This window comes from Nothobranchius furzeri, chromosome 2, assembly GCF_043380555.1.
Source record: "Nothobranchius furzeri strain GRZ-AD chromosome 2, NfurGRZ-RIMD1, whole genome shotgun sequence".
In the NCBI taxonomy this organism is placed as follows: domain Eukaryota; kingdom Metazoa; phylum Chordata; class Actinopteri; order Cyprinodontiformes; family Nothobranchiidae; genus Nothobranchius; species Nothobranchius furzeri.
The window spans coordinates 54575402-54596083 of record NC_091742.1 but is presented as its reverse complement, the minus strand read 5'-3'; the positions used below and the strand labels follow the sequence as shown (position 1 = coordinate 54596083).

The following is a 20682-nucleotide window of genomic DNA, read 5'->3' as shown; positions in this document are numbered from 1 at the left end:
TGTTGTGTACAACGTGGTGTGCGCAGCTGCGCCAACATTGTTTCGCGGTGCCATTTTCTCCTAAACAAATGCAAATGTGTTTGCTTTACTTATTTATTTTATTGTCTCATCTCTTAAACCTGTCTTTCATTTTTGAGATTTGACAGTATCTGTGGTCTTAGCTTCCTACCCTCAATTGGGAATGCGAGTTTGATTTCAAAGGCTCCGGAAATTACATGTCTTGACCAGCCACTGGTGTGTGTGTGCGCGCGCGCGCGTGTGTGTGTGTGTGTGTGAGAGAGAGAGAGAGAGTGAAAGAGAGAGGTTTCTCCAGCTGTGATGTCATATTGATGGTATTTTAAGGTGTATTAATTTAGATTGGATTGAATAGGAAATCACCGAAGGCGCAGGGGTGGAATGCACCGCCCGCCACTGAGTAAACTAGACTGTCAGTTGTCTTGCTAGGCTACTCACCCTAAAATGTAGCTTAATAAATGTACCTTCTTTCAGGACATTTGCCCAATTAAATTGTCAAAACGTCTATAATACAAATACATATATTAAGAAGAAGACTTATTTAAAATATGCATTATTTTAATTGCATACATTTTCAAAATTATTGCTAGCTCATTATTTCCCAAACAAGGTGCGCGCCCCCTGGGAGGAAAGCGGTGCATTTGCAGTAGGATGAATAAAAAGTAGAAAAGTAAAATGTTAGGAGGCTGCTAGCATAATAGACTGGCTTTCGACATGGCTGACACAAAAATACAAAGATCTGCAGTAACAAGCAGGCTCACACCAGTCATTATTGAGAAGATGAGATATTAAATATGTCATTTTTGTTTAATTAAACCTTTACAATTTTAATTTTCCTTTTTTCATGAAATTGTTTGTGCACTAAAACCGATTTTGCACAGAGACATGTTTTTTGTTTACTTAGAGCTGTGGTTAGTTTATTGTTGTTTTTTTTAAAAGATTGCCGTTTATTTTATTGTAATATTTAGTTTATTGCTGTTACTTTTCGTTGTTCAAATCGTCAAGAACATTTGTGATGTGTAATAAACTGTAATGTAGTTAGAAAATGAGGTTTGTCTGTTTGGAGTGTGTTGGGAGGCACAGAAACAACATTTAAAATCAAGGTGGAGCCATGTTTGGTAACCACTGAGCTAGCCTATTATAGTCTTTAATTAATCTTTTTTAATAAGATAAATTATAACAAAATGGCTTGTAAAAGTGTAGTTCACACATTTTAATGCATTTCTGTTTTTTTTTACTGGAATATTGGAGTTTTTTGTTCTTGTACATCTTTAGAAGTAGGCCTATTTGGACAATTAGTCATAACTTATATTTACCACATGTTGTCATTCTTTTCAGACAATGACGAAACCCAAACTTTTCAACTGCCCCTCCTGTGGGGGGAGTAATCGAGTCGGGCAGCGCACCTGTGGGCACTGTCTCACCACCCTCCAGACCCCCAGAATTAGACAGCAACAAAGCCGCATCCAGGCCTGTGGATGGGCCTCAAAAGTTTAAAAAAATCGCAATGCTGGCCGAATTCTGGGTTCAGCAGAGCTTTCTGTGAGTTTATATGACAGTACTGCTGTGAGAATAGTTAAGGGAGGAAAAAAATCATAAAAGAATTTTGAAACGTGAGAGTAATTTTTTTTATAATTGTAATATGTTTTTTTCTTTTAGGTCCTAAAAACTACAGGAGCTCGGGATGTGCCCTGTTCTGTTTGTGGGAAAGCAGGGCAGGAATGGTCAGTTGACAGCAGATTTGCTCCAATATTTCCCAGATTTGGACTCGGTGGGCCAGGACATTCTGAGGAAAATGAAGAAGCTCTACGAGCATCTTCTGAAAAGTGAGGTGACTTGTCTTTTTTTTTTTTTTTTTTTTCCCTATAACTAAAGTGTACTTTAAATAAACGTACAATGTGAGTTACAGTTGCTATGTTTCTTAGGCTTTGACTTAACAATATGATAAAAATTTAGTAACACTATTTTAGTAAGCCAAGATTAAAATGTAGCTTGATCACAGTTTTAGTTAAGTTAGTATTTTCTCATACACAGAAGACTAATGCTTAATAAAATTATTGTAACAAGAAAGATAATGTACAACCAATCAAATGAACAATTTTAACTCTTTACTACACTTTTTTAAATTAATATGTTCACTGGCATTATTACGGTAAAATTGACAATGAAAAGCAGAGCACAAATTAATGGACAGTATTATGCTTCAACAATCTTCCAAGATTAATTTATATATTACAATTCTATTTTTGTTATCACCATAAAGCCCACTCTTACTGTGAAATAACTTACATGTAGAGTGGTTGTCATTTTCTAAACCATCTCGATTAGCAACATTTTGTGGCTATTGCCAAATTTCTGAGTGTAAGACCATGATACATTTTCAATGGAGAAAATAGCTAAATGACAGTTGTTTATTGCAGATGTTGTGGTTTAGTCAAAAGATATAAAAGGGCAATATGGACCTTGTTCACCGTATTGACCCAAATATATGATGACCTTAACCCTTTGATGCATAATGGTCACTACAGTGGACAGGTACTCAAAATTGTTATTTATTTATTTTTGCTATTAAGCACAGCTGTTGAAGACTTTATTGCATTTGAGCCCCTCCATTTGGACTTTGGTAAGCCAAGCCAACATATTTCATGTTCAGATTGCACGCTGTTCACTGAGGCGGACATGTAATAAATTATTTGTAAATTATACAATTTTACAAAAAATATTTGTTGAAATTTGTTTCATTCACACCTAAAGACAAATGAAAAAAATTGTTTAAAAAATCATGGTTGAAGATTTCATAATTCATGCATCAAAGGGCTAATTATAAGACGACTCCCGCTTTTCAAGACTAATCTTAAGAAAAAGACCTCATTCACTTTTTAAAGTAAACATTTTAATTGAAAATTTGAGAAAGTAATTAAAATGATTCAGTAATTACTGAGTGCTTTGATATTTGACTATTAATGCAATCACAAAAATCTGTAATGTGTATTCTAGCGCAGGGGTAAGTAATCCTGGTCCTTGAGGGCCAGTATCCAACAGGTTTTAGTTGTTTACCTGCTCCAACACACCTGATTTCTCAATGACTCACCTGTTCAGCAGCTCATCAGACCCTGCAGCAGCCTCTTAATAACAAGCGTGCTGGATAACAGCCCTCAAGGGCCAGGCTTGCCCACCCCTGTTCTAGCGCATGTGGGGTTGTCAGGAGAGACACTAGTGATGCTGAACAAAAACTGAGCAAAATAATCCCATTGTTGTACAAACTGTCAGAACTTTGCTCACGACATGACAAATCAAAGGTCTGCATGAGGCTTTTACTCACAGACATCCTCTACCTCACTGTGCTCAGTCACGCTCATGCTGCTGTCCACTCTCCTCCTACAGAACGTCGTTGCCATGGCTTGCCATCTTTGGACATTTAACTCTATAACTCTGTATTTCCTGGCTGCCTGACAGCTGTTGATGGCTCTGCTGCATTGACCACCATCATCTTAAAATTAATGTCAAAAGTCTGGTTCAGTAGTCTGATCATTTGCCCCACCAAACACTCTTCCTTCATCCTTTCACCCCCAGCCTGCACCTCACACTCTTCCTTCATCCTTTCACCCTTAGCCTGCACCAAACACTCTTCCTTCATCCTCTCACCCTCAGCCTGCACCAAACACTCTTCCTTCATCCTCTCACCCTTAGCCTGCAACAAACACTCTTCCCTCATCCTCTCACCCTCAGCCTGCACCAAACACTCTTCCTTCATCCTTTCACCCTCAGCCTGCACCAAACATTCTTCCTTCATCCTCTCACCCTCAGCCTGCACCAAACACACTTCCTTCATCCTCTCACCCTCAGCCTGCACCAAACACTCTTCCTTCATCCTCTCACCCTCAGCCTGCAACAAACACTCTTCCTTCATCCTCTCACCCTCAGCCTGCAACAAACACTCTTCCTTCATCCTCTCACACTCAGCCTGCACCAAACACTTTTCCTTTATCCTCTCACCCCCAGCCTGCACCAAACACTTTTCCTTCACCCTGTCACCCCAGCCTGCACCAAACACTTTTCCTTCATCCTCTCACCCCCAACCTGCACCAAACACTCAGCCTTTATCAACTATGCCTGTACTATCTTTGTGTCACCCTTCCTCATCAACCCTCTCTTGTTCTGGTTCTGATCTGTGTTCCTCCTCCTCTTTGGCACATTTGTCAAATCTACTTTCTGCTCCAACTCCAGTTCTCACCCCTAATCCTGGTGGCTCTTCAAGAAAAAATAAAAGACTTCAAATGAAAGGTTAGATATTTCCCTGTTTGACTTTGTTAAAACGGTTGCAGCTTTCAATTTTTTTTAGAGTGCCGAAAACACAGGAGACAAACGGTGTTCTTGTATGAAGAGGTGGTGGACAAGAGAGTTATCAATGTAAGTTAAAAAGTAAACATTGTATTTACAGTCTTTTGCGTTTTTCTTTCTAAGATATGAAGTGTCGAGCGTGCATTTCCAAATTACAGTTAAAAATGACCACAAAGTGTTGGTTGAACAACAAGTATAGAAAACACTTAAGACATAAGATGAAAAGGTAAGTCAATACGATGAAAAAATACAGCAAAGATGTCCAGAGCATCATTTTGACCAGACATTCAAAGGCACAATCCCAAATACTATGGGCCTTAGAAAACTAACACCTTGGAGAAGGGGCAGTTTTTTGTACAGCTGACATACAGCACAGGCTGAAAGTTTGGACACACTGAATTGGTTGTCTTTATTTTCATGACCATTTACATTGGGAGATTCTCACTGAAGGCATCAAAACTATGAATGAACACATGTGGAGTTATGTACTTAACCAAAAAAGGTGAATTAACTGAATTTTTTTTTTATATTCTATTTGCTCCAAAATAGCCACCCTTTGCTCTGATTACTGATTTGCACACGCTTGGCATTCTCTTGATGAGCTTCAAGAGGTAGTCACCTGAAATGGTTTTCCAACAGTCTTGAAGGAGTTCCCAGAGGTGTTTAGCACTTGTTGGCCCCTTTGTAAATGGTCATGAAAATAAAGAAAACACAGTGAATGAGAAGGTGTGTCCAAACTTTTGGCCTGTACTGTACACAAACAACCATTCACTCTCACATTCAATAACTAGGGGCAACCTACACAGGCAAATCTTCCTAAATATATCTGCTTGACGAACCACTGGCACAGTGGTCTAATTTCTGAAATATTTCCAAGTTTTACAATATATGATGCAGTGACTGTATTACTATATTATTTCTACAAAATGCTACATCAGTAGTGGTGTAAATATTGATGATGCAACTGGGGGAACTGGAACAGGGCTCAGATGCCGTTACGGCCCATTGACATCTCTCACATAACAGGCATTAAGCAGTGTGACAAAGTGAGAGCATTGATACAAAACTCATGTCCTTTTTAATGGAGTATATTCTATTATTGCAGCAGTAATGAACAACATGGGGCTAGCAGCCTAGACATAGGCCTAACATTAGCATAAATTTAGGTTTCTAAACTGGAGTCAGTCAATGCCTATGTGCTTGTCGTCTCTCAGCAATGTGACGCAGGGGCATCTCCCAAGAAAAACAACTGCACACAGACACATTAGGGAGTCAGTCATGCAGATGACACCACAGATGTGCAGCTTTTCTCAAGTTTGATTCCTTTGACAATTTTCCTTGATACAAAGTTAAAGTGCACCCTTTACCAGCTTCAGTGATCAGTAAAAACTATTAATAGTCTCTCTTTTTTTCAGTATACTAGTGCAGACTGGTCTATTTTATTACTTACGCCAAGATGGTAATGTGATTGTGCTTGCTTGCAACAAATTACTGATTAGATGTTGGGATCAATGGTATTAGGAATGACTGAACATCCTCTTACATCAGTTGAAAAACAGAGACTTGTCCTAAAATACTTGCATATGAGCGGAAAAATCCAAAACTAATGAATGTCTTTATATTTTGTTTTTTACAGTAGTCTTTATTAACTTTGTAAAACGCACTGGGGTTGATGTATGAGCTCCACTGAGTAATTATTCTTCCCAAATAACTGTGTGTTTCAGGGAAAAACTGAAGTAAAAATCAGATGGACACCATGCACTACATGGTAAATTCAGTAGAAGCAATGCCTGGATATATTTAAAATTGTTCAAATCAAACATAAATTTAACCTTTTTTTTTTCTTTTTCCTCCTAGTGGCAAACAGTGGGATGATACCTGGGAGCCAGCTAAACAGTATATGAGTGTATTGAGAGCAGAGGTGGAGAGTATTCTGTTTTTCTACAAATGTTTGTAAAACTTAAAAAAGTGAATGTGTATGATGTGTGAGCCTTGTTACTTTTTATAAGGTGGAATGTAAGTCAAGCACATTAAACATTTTCATTCAAATAATGTCATATTGGACAGTATGGCGGTTAATTTGGGTTTTATACACTAAAATTTATTGACGTTTAAATATATTAATATATATATGTGTTTGTGTGTGTATTTATCTACATATATATAAATATATACATATATATGTTTATATATGTATATACACATATATGTATATGTATATATATATATATATATACACACACACACACACACACACAGCTGTCTGTAAGCATTTATAATGCATTTACAAAATCCAAAGGTCTTTACAGACATACACAGACAAAAATCAGGGTTGCTTTTGGGACTAATGTAAAAGGCAGGTGAGAATGTTTTTTTTCAGGTCTTCAGATGTGGATACCGTAAATCCTCTAATACAGGCCTGTATTCAATTAACGGCCGGGTCTCATATTTTGGCTGGTGTCGGAGTCGGCAGAGGTGAATAATGGCCGGTCTCTTATTGTGGCCAGGTGGAATGTGGTAACAAGCAAGTACGGGGGACGGTTGTGTCATCGTCTCACTTTTGATTTGCCAGTATTAGACCTTTAACCGTGCGGAGATGAAGAGGAGGCGAAAATTTGATATTGTAGGACACCGAGCGTCTCAGCGGCAGGTTTATAGTCCCCAGATCAACCAGCAGGAGGCAGTAGAGGTTAGGGTTAGGGTTAGGGTTTGAACAAAATGGAAAGTAGATCTTTCTTTATGATGACACTTTGATATTTGAGATTAGCTTTTGATTGCACAGTTTAATGCTGCTTTTGATTTTGCATCCCCCAATGACATTTGCACAACATTTTGATTTGTTGGTTATTGTAATATTCTCAGGTTACTTATCTTTCAAGCTTATATTTATTCTTCAGGCTGTTGACTTTAAAGAGTTGCTGTGTGGATATTTAAAGTAAAAAATTAGTAACTAAGGAATAACTGTGGAGTTGCTCTTTCCAATGTGTGGTGGGCGGGTGGGTTTTGGGTGAGAGGCATGCAGGTGGGGGGGGGGGGGGGGCACATGCGCGGCCTCGCCTTGGGCACCAAATTACCTAGAGCCGGCCCTGGCTTGAGTCAAATACAGGCCCCGGGCCTGTATTAGAGGATTTACGGTATGAATCCAAGCTGTGATTTACTTTCAGCATCTGATGGTCCATTACACCCTCGGCTCAGCTGTAGTTTTTCTTTTAAACACTTGGTGTCCTCCATTTCCTCTCTGCCTTTTCTCAGCTCTTTTCCTCTACGTTTGAGTGTTTGTACGAGTGTGTGTGCGTGTGCGTGTGTGTGTGTGTGTGTGTGTGTGTGTGTGTGAACCTATGGTATGAGTTGTTTCTGCCAGTTGAATCTCTTGGAACCCGCTCCAGTTCTGCAGCTGTATCCTAGCAGTTTCCTCCGAAATGGGTTGATAAATAACCATGTTTTTCGGGGGTCGTACAGCTCCTTGTGTTTCTCAACTTCCATAATTAATTTAAAGTCATCCATCTTAACTGCTTGCCTCAGACTTTCTGCCTCTCTGTCCTGTTTGCTCCGGTGAAAAGACACCCAAAACCACACACCCCTTCACGTGGTCACACACGCACACAAGTTCAATGTGTGTGTATGTGTGTGCATGTTCGTGTGGTTTTTCTGCAGTGTCTGTTTACGAACACATTTGACTATTGCGGAATTTTATTTTGAAATGCTTTATTTTGTTAACTTTACCGGCCTGCCTCTTATGTCTACGTTTGACTTCCTGCCAGAATTGACGCGATTCACCTGCGGCTCGCGAAAAAAATAGAGCCAACGCCGAAATGATCGCTGCATGGCGCGAGGCAATTCGCGGCGCTTCGGCGGCCCATGTGGTCTATAGAATAGCTTAACAAGGGCGCCGAATGAAGGCGGTCCCATTTTCGCGGCGCTTCCGCGGCCAGTGTGTCCCCGGCGTAAGAAAGTTGATCATTTTCATCACTGAAGTCATCACCCCAGCATGCTCATCTGACAGGGAGGCACAGAGGACCAGACACGTGCAGAGGGGGGTGCGGAGGGTGCTTGAGACCCTGCCCCTTTTGTCCGAAGTGCCCAAAGTGCCCTTTTTCCAGTCGTTTGTCAGATTTTACCGTACAAAACTGTTATACTGTGATACAAATCGGGCACTAGGACCATGCGGAGGCAGCCGCCTCAAGCTGAAGGCTATTTTCCCTTAGACCCGCCTAGAAGCTCACTGATTGGCTCTGCCGCATCATAATAACGTGTGATTGGTTGTCCTTGCTGTCACTCTACCTTGTAGCCATGGAGACGACAGACCGGTGTTTTCCCTGCGGACAGGAGTCTGCATTCATCTACCTGTAAGTTTTTTTTTCTGCCTGCTTCACGTCAGCTGGATAGATTTTAATATCAGAGCTTTTGTTTACGTGCGTTTGAGTCCGTGGTTAGTGTGTGTGGAGCAGTCAGGTAGCTGCATGTCTGGGACAGAAAATGAGACATGAGAGAGAGTTCTCCTGAAGAGTTGCAGAAACTCGAATCACGGATGTGTCTCACTCTAGATTCTCCGGGTCATAACTTCTGAATTACTAATCAAATAAAAATACTTCAAACGGGTTCTAAAAGTACATAAAACGAGCTTTCCAACGAGGTATTACATGATGTAATTCATGTTACTCCAAAAATCGCTGTTAGAAGGAAACCAGCTTTGCGTCAGAAAGAAACGGTGCGGACCGTGACGGGAGAGCGAGAACCGAAAGGAGATGATCTGATCATCTTCAACAGCAGCTTTTATAAAGTTATGGAAACGTCACAAATAAAATCCACCTGGTTGGTCAGGTGTCCCAGAAGGCTGTTTCTGTAGATGGTGACATGAGGAGGGACAGATCAAAGTCACACTGGTTTTTATTTGAACACTCAGCTGTTTACTAAATGATTCAGCTTCATTCCAGCATTATTTATACGTACAATAAATATTTATTTAGCTGAAAATATAATATTACCAGTGTAGAATTTTATTAGTTGACTTTTTGTAATGAAATGTTTAGATTTAACCTTTTATCTGGCATATTGATCTTCATAATGCTGGTAGAAATGTAGCTACAGTTGTGAAGCAGCCCATGAGTGTTATTTTATGATACCTAGTATTTATTTTACTGTATCCTGTTCTCTGGACCAGAGCATAGACCTGTGGTCACAGACAGGCTGCAGTCATTAAAATGGTTAACATGAGGTCAGGGGTCACACTGTTTTCTGAGTGTTTGCAACACAGTTCTGAGTTTAAATACCAGTAGTTCTTTTGACATAGTTTGCTCAAGTCATTTTGAAGTTCCTGTTTAGTAATAAATGTAAAGAAAATTCAAATCTGTTTTTTTTTTTCATTTAAGCTGCAGTTTTACAGACTTTAATAAACATAAACACTAAATACAAACTAGACACTGAAAGCTGAGGTTGTTCTGAAAAAAGGAGCAGAGTTACAAACATTTTACACTTTTATTACAATTTTAAAGCCATAAAACAAAAAAAATACTTGTTATATTTATGGTCATAAGAGGGTTAAACGTGATAAATTTTCCGCCTCCCACAAAGAGATGGTAAAAGTGAATGTGAGCATAATTATTTACGTTTTATTACTTTATTATGTATTTTTTATTATTGACTGTTACCCCCAAATTCCACTACCTCCGCTCCGCTCCGACACGAACGCCGGAGCAAAATCGGTCCCGTTGTAGTCAATCAGAGCTATTCCACTACTGCGGCCGTGCTCCGGCAGTGCGGCGCCGTGCGCCGCCCTCTGTTCCGGCGTCCGGCAAAAATAGAATCGATCCTATTTTCGCCGGACGCCGGAGCACCTCCGCAGTAAATGGACAGAAATCACATCCGCCCAACAGGAAAGGGAGCAAGCACAACTTCCGTTTTTCACAATCAATCGATAAACAAAAGGCGTTTTTTGTTTCATATGCACAGGTTTAACAACTTTTAACAACTATCAATGGCAGCTGAAGTTTAAATGCACAAAAGTAAGCCATAAATACAGTTTCCACTATCAAAGTAGTCGCACTTTGTTGATCCAAACACTGCTGATCTCTCAACACAAATGATGGGCAGATTAAACAGCTCATGCCGATGCTTCTCCCACACAACGGGCGTTTGGATCTAACTTCCGCGTTTATTGCTCGGACTGTATCGCAAGATCTCGAAAATCCCGCGCATGCTTGTTTGCCCACCTCAGGTCTCCGCACCGGATTATATATATATAATCTTTCTCTTATGTCTCTCTATCCCATCTATGTTTGTATCTGATCTACATATTTCTATTTTTTCTGTGTTATTTTTCTCTCATCTATCGCAATCTTTCTGTCATAAAATTTACTTGCCTTTTTTTCACAGAAGTAATTTGTATAAAGGAGTCAGCTGCCCTCTCCCAGACATCTCCACTTTGAAGGTTCAGGAGGCGTATCATGCAGCTGAAGCTTCCATGATCACAACCATGGCCATCTCCAGCGATGTACCTCTGGTTGAGTCTGCGTTTGGTCCAGTGCAGGAGGTAAGTGTGCTATCCTATCAGCTACCTGTGAGGAAGGTCCCCAACACCCGTCCACACACAGACGCCCCTGCTCCACCACAGCTGCCACTCTCACATTACCAACTGGTACCTGCTGCCTGTGCCTTTGTCCTTACGGAGCATCAGCACCATCATCTGGCTTCGCTGGCGACATCATTTGAAATGTCACACAAAATCAAAAATAGCACACGAGAGCAGAGTTCCTGCAGTGAGTGGCACCAGCTAAGAAGATGCCGGATAACATCAACCAAATTCAGAGAGGTGTGTCACACAAGAGCAGAAAGTTCGGCTGAAAACCTTGCAAAAAGGCTTCTGGGACCGTCCTACCAAACTGCTGACATGCGCCGGGGTCTTGCCTTAGAAAATATTGCAATAGAGGAGTACTGCAAGTTAAGGGAGGTCAACCACTACCCATGTGGGTTCCTGATACACCCAGATGCACCATGGATAGGAGCAACACCTGATGGGGTCGTGTATGATCCTGAGGGTCAGCCAGTGTTTTGTGTTGGGTATTTTTATAAATGTACCTTTTTGAGACCTAAAAGATGCCCATTACACATCATGAATCTCTGTGTTGGCTGTTCATAAAAAGGTTGAGCAAGGATGTTAATTGAGAAACCCCTGTACCTCTGTAACTTGAGAAGGTCCGCCTTCTCCCCCATCCATTTGGTGAATAAAGCCCCTGAAGAATTGGGAGCACGGGGGAGTGACGTGGGGAAGCTTCGGAGGAGATTTCTCTGCGTTAACTCTCCGTGTTCTGGAGAGTCAGGGTAAAATGTCTTCCTTGATGTCATGTGTGTTATTACAGGTTCCAGGGTTATGGAGATTAAATATTACCTAACATTCTAGTCTCCTGATGGAGACCACAGGTATGCAGAGCTGATGAGGTAAAGGTTGAGGCTGGAGCAGAGTGGGGGCTGGTTGAGCCACACACATGGACATGGGGGCTGGTTGAGTCATGCACATGGACATTACAAATAATCAATTTACTCTCTCTATCAAAGGGTGTGTCGTCCTTTAAGGTAATATGGGATAAAATCAAATTACCTAACATTTTGCTTGCTAGAAATTAAATGTCCAAATGTACGCAGCTATGTGGACTGCCCTTACATTGTCATCAAAGAGGGTACGCACACATTGAGGCGGTCCCACCCTTATTACTGGCAGATCCAGGGACAGATGCTGATTTCTGGATGTGAGTGGTGTGACTTTGTTGTTTACACTGAAGATGACATGTTCATACAAAGAGTTTGCAGTGACCGAGAAGTCTTTCAAACAATTAAAGCAAAAGTTGACCATTTATTTTTTTTACTTCTTCCTCAATGCATTCTTGGCAAATTAAAGACTTCACTACAATGTAAATGCAAATAGTTAACAGTTTATTGTATAAAATGTAGGTCAGTAGTTAAATCTATTTTGTGTATTAAATGTAATGTAGTTCTTGTTTGTTATATTTAGATTAAAGAATAAATTACTTGGATCAATATTTTTGGGTGTTTTTAAATGGCTTAAGTTTCGTTTAAAAGGTGGGAGGCATACATTTAACAAAACATTATAGACCAAACATGCCAGTAAGTAAATCACTGCTTTAATTGACCACAGCATATTTCAACAAGGTTGGAAGTAAAGGCCTAGATAGAAAATCGTTATATACCACAGTTCATTTTGCATTTCATTGCAAACAAATTTCAAACAAATACAAACTTATAAAACTTAATATTTACAAGTATTTTAAAATGTTCTGAAAACTTTAATACAACAAACCAGCATTATACTCACTTAGATCAAAACAATGTTTACTATTGCCAAGGTTTCTTAAAGGCACAGAATATCAAGCTTTAAGTCAGATGTCCTGCATCATAGGTTACTGTCCCACACATGGTCTATTATGTACAAATTGGCCTTGCAGGTCCTCAGGTAGTTACGTACTGTTATTTAACTAAATGCATGCCACATTTTTCAGATTTTTATCAAAAGGTGGACATTTGACTGAAAGCTTGATATGCAGTGTCTTCATAAAAGTCTAAATATAAATTATGATTGGCTTTTTTTCCTCAGACAGGCCGCTTTGCCCAGGCCTTTACTAGTGGCCCATTTTGGTAGTTTGTGAGGAGACAAGCTACTGTGTATAGTTGATTGATGTTCCCAAAAGCCCGAAGGGGAACCACCGAATCAAAAAACTTGTGCTCCTTGACCCGATGAATGAAGCGCTCCACATGCACCCATAGCCGTGCAATGGATTGGGTCTCCCTGACCTCAGATGCAGAGAGTAGAGGTCTGTCAGAGAGGAAAGGTGGCCTGTAAACCTTGCAGGGCACAATATCATCAATAAGAAAACCACTGTCTGCCATCACAGCCATCTCAGGTTTGTGTAGGTTTATGATATCAGATTCGTGGGTTATCTGTTTGTCGCTGATAGAGCCAGCATACAGAGCAGACGCATGTTACTGGCCCATGTGGTGCAATCCCAATGAGCCCCTTCATGGTGCAGTGGTACTTGCAGGAGGAAAACACCTCACTCTGGAGCAGAGGGGAAGATGGGCATTGACACCTCAGCTCAGTGCAGTCAATGATGACTGTGGTGTCCGGATAGTCCCTGAAGTCTGCTGGGAGATTTCTCCAGATCTCCTCTTCTGGTATCCATATCCTCACTGAGCCGAGCACTGTAAACAGGAAGTTGCTCCATGATGTTATAACCCTACTGACCGTGGACTGGTGTATACCGTATCGGTCAGCAAGATCGATTGATCTTGCTTGAGCCCAAGTGCAAGGTAATTTAGAAATAGGAAAAATTCATCAATGGGTTGCAGGGTATGGGTTAAAGCAGTTGACTCCATGGGAGCTCCTCTCTGTGCTTGCCGAACACTGACCATGGATGGCAGAGCGTTCTGAAGCATCAGGATGTCATATGATGAAAACCTGAAGAAATTAAAAACAGATACCTAATTCAAATGTACACATATCCTTACATTTGTGTCCAACTACATAACTTTTAAACAAATCTTATTCCATGAACTCAGAGCAACTTGATACTTGTGTAGTCCTTTTACCAAATATCTTTTTACTGTTAATTGAGCTTTTTTTTATTACTGCTTTTACTTTAGTAGAGACAGGCGGGAAGTAACTGGTTATATTGGCTCATACATTTGCAAGTGTAACATGTTGAAGAAGAAATACCAGAGTAGTTTTGATACCATACTTTTTTTTTTACTTTTACTTGAGTATTATGAAATAGTGGTACTCTTACAGTACAATTTCTAGATGCTGTGCTCATTGACAGAATTCACTGACTGAAGAGCAAACGTATGTTTACTGAAAATACATCTGCCACAGACACACATACAGTTTTTTAAAGGATACCTCCTGTCTCTACACAAGCTTTGCTTTTCTGATGTAATCTGTCTACTGAAAAGCGTTCAGTTCTGAGTCCTGCTATGGGCCAGATGTGTTTGCACGTGTAAAAGTTTGTTGTTAAAAGCAAAGCAAAATTTGTTGCGCAGATGGATAAATATTTAAATTACAATTTGTAGGCAGGCATCTGAGCAGAAATTTTTTAAATGCGGCTGGGTTGTGGGGGAGAAAATATATTTAATTGATTAACATTTCTGTTCACAAATCGCAATGCACAGAATATTTCCCAGTTAATGCGCTGCCGCTGACAGCATAATGTTCTTATATCCGCGCCCAGCGCTGCCAGGGACGGATTTGTCTGCGGCTGGATTTGCGAGCTAGGAGCGGTAAACACGGTTAAAGCAGTAGACAATATCTTGTTTATGCACGGCAGCCCGCGCATCAAATAATTGTTACAGCATTCCACAGAAATAAAAGATTAATAATTTATTGTTCTATATCGTTCGCGTTATTTTCCGTTTTGTTTGAATCAATCAAAAAAGATTACAGAGCACCTGCGGATCTCAGATCAGCACAACAGATATAAATAGCATCACGCAGAAAATAACACGAGTGGTTAATAAAGTGGACTGGAGTGATTTAAATACCAGTCAGCTCAGATACTGATTACACCGAAATTATTATTACCTGATTAAAATGATGCTTAGGTTTTTTTTTCTCTGAATATAAATACTGCTAACTCACACTTACCTCGTAAAGAACCTGATATCCTTGTCGGAGGCTGCAAAACGGTGAATGCCGAACCGTTGCTTCAGGGTAAGCCTCTCCAGCTGTTGGCGTAGCAGGCGGTTTTCATCACGGAGAGACGTATTTTCCTCTAACACTAAATCAACGATCGCTGGATCAGGTGCTGATGCATAATCATGTTGCATCGGAACCTCAGGTGCATCGTCCGGCGTATCCTCCCTGTCGTCCTCTTGGGCTGGTCTTTCCTTTCTCTCCCAAAGCCCCGGTCGTGGTGTTGGAAGAGAAAAGTTGCTCCACTCGAATAATAAAGGGACTGCTCCCTTTTTTAAAAGTCTCCGACCTTTTTCAGATACCGGTTCACGGATGTACTCAGATTTAAAGTGCCGGCTGCATACACGGGTGTGAGGCGTTACTGTAAACTTGTCCCTGGGAATAGTAACGATCCACTTACGTCTCAGCTCCTCATCAGCAGGAAACGTAAAAAAACTGAGTACCGTATACTTAGAGGAAGCCGTACACTGTGGTATGTTGGTCTTTCTTCTGTTAGACCAAGCACGGGTACGGAGAAGATGGAGTTAAACACCTTTTGAGTTGGTAGAATGAGGAGACAAATGAGTCCAGTCACTGTTTTCACCGCTCATGAGGGGGAGAGCCTTTGCAACATACAGCAGGTCCCGCGATCTGCTCCTGTCAGTTGCTTCGGACAGACTCTCGCCGTTCTGCTGAAATGGCTGATTTTTATTGAAAAGCACAGGAATGTAACATACGCAGTTTGCCATACACACACGTAATTCTGCCATCTGCACCTGTAGACGCACGTCAGCTAATAGCCTTGTTAATGAAAGACCAATTCATCCCAAGGACATGCAACCTTGAGATGACCAGGACACATCCTGCAACATCCTTTGCTAACAAAGACAGTTGTTCTTGTATTGAGGAACTGAAGGAAGGAACACTTTCACTCCCTTATGCAGCTGTTCAGCTTGAGCAGAAAAGGCACAGAGAGGTTTTCGATATTATAACAAGATTCCAAGAAAAGGCATATAATAATGTATTCATGATAATATATAAGGGGCATAAGTGAGAGATACATATTTGTTCATATAAAAGAGCTTATACTAATATAAAAGAGCTCATATGAGAATATATTTTCAATCCCCCTTTTGAACTCTTTTAAGAGTTCAACAAAGATGTAGGAAATCAAAACAACAACACCAAATTTCATCAAAAAGAATCTAATAAGCAAAGTTTTAAAATACAAATACAAACAATCAATCAGATTACAGCTTCTCATATTTCCAGCAGTAAAGTAATACAAAAAACATGATCATATTTTTAACTGAACATGTTACAACATGAATGGATCGCATGGTCACCGTATGAGGGCGAAAAACCCTATTTGTCGTACGTTAATAGGGAAAATTCCCCCATGTCCCCCCATTTTGGGGCGAACGCCTTTTGGCACAGAGTGGGCATGCCTAGGACATCAATGATCAAAAAAATAAAAACAACACAATCAAAAAACTCATAGAAATGAACAGGTGAAGGGATTGTTACATAAATCACTGAACATTCTCACACTCTAACATCATCTTCTTCATCATGAGAGTCATCACTATCATCAGAGGGTTCCCTTCCCAAATAGATGTTAGGATTGGCTAGTAACAAGGGCATCTGGATAATTGGGTCAGCAGGTGGAGGAGAGATGGCAATGGTGATCAATCCTTGTAAAATAAATGAGGGTGTAAAATATAACCCTTGTAGAATGTTCGTATGGTGGCTACTTCTTCCCCCTGTTGAGGTCCCTCCACTGGCTCCAGGCAGCTGCAGGGGGTGATGATGTCACGATTCTCGTCCTGCAGGATGTGGTGGCAGCTTGGCATGCTACCTCGTCCCGCAGAATTGGTAGCTTGGCACGCTACTGTAGTCAGCTACTTCTCTTCCTGGTTTTTTTGATCCTTTCTCTGGTTAGGCAGATGTCAACTGCTTCTCTTCCAGGTTAGGCTCCTCCCTCTGTGACAGGTTCTCTTGGACCTCGGTCAGGGCACGGTGTGGCTCCTCCGCTGCAGCACACTGGGTCCAATGGTACCAGGAGTCTCCTTTGCCGTCCAGCCGGACAGCGTGTGACGTCCTCTCCGTGATCCTGTATGGCCCGGTCCACCTCGGTTCCGTCCACTTCCTTTTGGTGACTTTTAGCAGGACCCAGACGCCTGGCACCGAAGGCGAAGTATCTTCGTGTGTGTAGTTTTGGTCCAATGAAGGCTTTCTCGGCTTGTGCAGTCCAATTGATCTCGGCAGATAGTTGGTAGGAAGATTCACACTCCGGCCGGACCAGAAGTTCCCCGAACCGATCGCCTAGGGATTAAAGGTTATGCACAAAAATGTCCTAGCTCTTACTGACCCTAGCCTCTGATACCTTCAACATCAGACACATACAATTACAAACAGCAAGCGCAATTAAAGGTACAGTGAAATCACGACATGAACACACACGGACACACAAACACATACACATACACACAGAGAGAAAGAGAGAGTAAGAATGTGTGTGGGAGAAAGAAATGAGTGGGATCCACTTTGCCACCAGCATCTCCACCTGTGTCACAGAGAAAAAATTGCAAAGAAATTAAAACATAAAGCAAACAACAATAATTCAATGAGTATAAATGATCAAACTAAAATATACAACCATGCATGGGTTTTATAACAGTTCCAGCAACACTGGAGATGATGCCTTGTACAATGAATTCTTAAGATGTCCTTCATCAATTAGAGGTTATAGCCAAATTGTTTCAGGATCCTGAATTTGAATTTGAATTGGTTAATTTACTCAGAATAGTCCAATGTCTTTGTTGATGTTTCTCAAGGCTCGGCCATGCCCATATAGATAAATAAACAAACAAACAAGACAAACACAGTCAAACACACGGTCCATACACGTCTCTGTGCCCTCACACACCAAGCAAATGTCAGACTGAAGCGAAAGTGTGAAATACTTAACCTAACGCTAAATCAGTGGAAAGAAAAAATAAGACCTAAAGCGTGTAATCAAATTAATCCAACAAAACTTCCCATAACTGCCGTTCTAAACTCACGCTGCGATGTGATCTCTTCAATTAGAAATTAGGACAACCACTTTACTATCAATTCAACCAAATAGTTTCAGGTTGTCCCTTACCTAAACTACCTGCCTTTCTTACCTTCTTTCTTTCTTTCTTTTTCCTTTAAGAACACTACTCGCACAAGAAATCCTAAGAATTAATTCACTACTTAAGGTTAATTCATAAATAACGCATTGCTAAATCAATAACGTGATTTGTGCTAAGAAATACTCCCCTATCCTCTTCCTTTTTCCAGTGGCGCTGAATGACAGATTTTAGATCAATTTAACGTTTTATTACTATTACGTTTCATTTAATTAATTTTGCTTTTTCTCTCTTATTTTTGTCTATTTATTTATTTATGTTATTTACTTATTTATCATGCCATCCTGTGATGATAATCTTAAAGACTTTTTAGCCAATTGTCGTCAAAAAGGCCAATTAAAAATATTATGTTAAAGATTTCACAAGATAAAAATGTGAACATAATTTTTATCGAATGAGGGGTACCATTATTCAATATTTTTGTAACATTATTTTCTACGTTAGAACTTACAGCTGATAGAAAAATATAGGATCAGCTAGGTTTGGCTAGATCTGTTGGGAAACTCAACGGAGCTGAAACAACACTATTGTCTCGGATGAGATGTTCCATGAATCATTTAGTCAGCTGAATGCCAAATTATTCATTTAATGTTTATTTTTATGCAATGAATGGAATGGGATGGAACGTTACTATAATTTGCGCATGTTTGCTCGAAGGAGAAAACTGTTGAAGCCTAAAGCGTTCTCCTAGACTTATAAATAGACACCGTTTCCTTAACTAATGAAGATATGTGATGACGCCGATGAATGACTTTTTGAAAAGAAAATAAGGCTTTACTGCATGTCCGCTGCAGCTGAGAATCCTAAGACAATAAAGATTATATTGACGTCCAATGATGAGTTGGGCTGAAATCCAGGTTACTAATCCTATTATCTTTTTTTTTAGGCTAACTTTCTCAGTTAACTATGTTCTACAGTAGTTTAGTAAATTTTCCACAGTTCTGACATTTCATCAATTCAACTGGTTGTTGCCAAAAAGCCTTGTTCATTACCTGACTGCAGCAAGCACTCTTTTACTGGGTGTAACCATAGGAAACAGTCTCTTTTGAGCCTCTCTTTGTAAGTCCAGGATGACCACCGTCATTGATTAAAGTTCACATGTTAGCACACATGCTCCCCCTTTTGTACTTTGTTTCATCAGCAGCAGGGCAAATAAGTTTCTGCCTCTTTGTCCATCTTGTAGTGCTCCCCGTCTTGATGTTATAAGTCACAGCTTTTGGTGAGGGCTTCCAGGTTCTCTTTGTATAGAAGTCAGACCCAAACATTCTTTGCAGCTGGTTGTGACAGGCCCACCCAGTAAAGTTCATGCCTGCCACAATGCACAGCAAACGTTTTCCTTAAATATGTTGATTGGGTTGAAATGACAGAACTTTCTCTTTTTACAAATCAAAATCAACGATGGTTTCTAATTATTAGTCAACTTTATTGACCCAAAGGTAAATCTAGACTACTTCCTATGCACAATTTGTTCTGAATCATCAAATCAGTTCTACACAGGTTTTAAACATTAGGCACAATCTATCCCAAATGCAAGATCCCTCCTTTCATTTTTTATTTATCTATTTTTATTTTAGGAAAATAACTACCAGTTTTTAACTCAAAACAGCCTGGTACAGTTTCTAGCCAGGTTACAGGAAATAATACTTAGTTTATCTGTTTTTTCATTATTCAGCGTCCCAAAATCCAGCCATTAACGTTAATGGTTCTTAAAGTTGAGGCAAGACAATTATTGGATTTTGTTTTATAGCAAGATTTAACAAATATTTTATTTCCTGACTGATTATTTGTTAATTTTATGGTTTTCATAAAGATGATCCTGAGAGGTTCAGAGCTGCTTTTCGCAGCACCCTGTGCTATTTTTAGACTACGGGACTCCTGTGTGTAAAAGTGGGTGGAGTCAGGTCCCCAGGCTGAAACTCCAGTCATTCTCACTAGATCTGTCCGAGAGGAAGGATCTCCTGAATACCCTAACCAGAAGCCTTAAGGTACGTCCAAAACACCGAAAAATATCCTTTCTAAAGTCACAAATTGCTTAAAACTGCATGTTACACAGAAAAACAGTGAGAGCGAGGGAGTCCAGCTGACTCCACGGCCCATAATCAGACAAAATACTTCCTTTATAACCACAACCATACAACTTTTGTATCTTAAGGGATTTTCTTGTCCTCACACTAACGATAAATTCTTTTTCTATTGTTTCCACAGTCTCTTGAACTAAATAACCGTCTAGCAAAAACATGGACCGCACCCTGTTTCTCAAGCAGCTGCTCCCTCTATTAAAAACTGAGTCATTCAGAAGATCCAGCGAAAGCAGCTCATGCAAGAAGACACGCATTCACTCATTCACAAGGCACAGAGACATTCTTTGTTTGTCACAGTCTTTTTTTTTTTTTTTAAAGTAAGTCAGTCCGTCACTTATTTATTCTCTCTCTCTATATATATAATATTTTAAGCACAGAATTTATTTAACACTGC

The 20682-nt window shown here is 40.2% G+C and overlaps 1 protein-coding gene across 1 annotated transcript in view; it reads right to left on the bottom strand.

Moving 5' to 3' along the window:
* The window catches only part of LOC139063767 (golgin subfamily A member 6-like protein 4), a 70542-nt gene extending 66564 nt beyond the window's left edge, over positions 1-3978 (bottom strand). Inside the window, exon 1 of the mRNA XM_070546573.1 lies at positions 3856-3978. The gene's annotated coding sequence lies outside the window, so the exon portion shown is untranslated. The remainder of the gene's footprint in view (positions 1-3855) is intronic.
* Between the last annotated feature and the right edge of the window lie 16704 nt (positions 3979-20682).